This window comes from Calidris pugnax, unplaced genomic scaffold, assembly GCF_001431845.1.
Source record: "Calidris pugnax isolate Ruff unplaced genomic scaffold, ASM143184v1 scaffold215, whole genome shotgun sequence".
Classification (NCBI taxonomy): Eukaryota; Metazoa; Chordata; class Aves; order Charadriiformes; family Scolopacidae; genus Calidris; species Calidris pugnax.
In genome coordinates this window covers 508,206-509,021 of record NW_015090997.1, presented here as the reverse complement: position 1 = coordinate 509,021, position 816 = coordinate 508,206, and positions in this window count along the sequence as shown.

The following is an 816-nucleotide window of genomic DNA, read 5'->3' as shown; positions in this document are numbered from 1 at the left end:
CAGCCTGCACACGGAGCAAAGAGCCAGCCTGCACATTGTGCCTCCAGGCCTTCCCTCTGCTGCTCCCCCCTCAGCCCCACAGAGCCAAGGATGCAAACCCCCACCACAGAGGTGAGAAACAAGCAGCTCAGGGCAGTGAGAGGACACAGAGGTCCCTGTGTCGCAGAGGACCAGGTCCTCCTGGTCCAAGTCATCGCACCCCAGCTCAGGGAGACGTGCTTGAACCCCACCTCTGCTTCTGGAGGGGCAGTTCCAGTTCAGAGCCCGTTCCTTCAGCCCCGTGTGCTCAGACGCATCTCCCTTCACGTGCCCACTGATCAGGTTGACTGAAGAGCTGGTGACAAGTGTTTTACCCCTCTCACAGAGCAGACAAGCATTGCTGAGGGCTTCAGGTCTCGGCTGGGTGCTGCCATGGGACAGGCGAAGGTGACCAAATAAAAAGGATCCTGGTAAAACACCCCTTTCCTCCGCGGGGGCTCAGCTTTTACGCTTCTTCTAATGCCATCTGTGAACCACTTCCCTGGTCCTCAAAGTGTCTCCCAGCAAGCTTGATGGTGCTAATATAAGAAATGAGAGTCAGCAAGTCCGCCGAGACTCCCACGTTCCAAAAGGAAAAGGGAGAAAGGAGTTCTGGCAGCAGCAGAACTGAGGAAGCCCAAATTTGGGTCTTCTGAACGGTCTTCCTTGTGGAATCTCAGATGTCTGGAAAAGAGAAGCTCCTCTATGTCTCCCTGTGATAGGGTTCCCCCTCTGAGTCCTTGTGCCCCCTTTCCTGCCTCCTCACCAGCTCTGCTGTGTCCTCCAGGTTCCCATTTT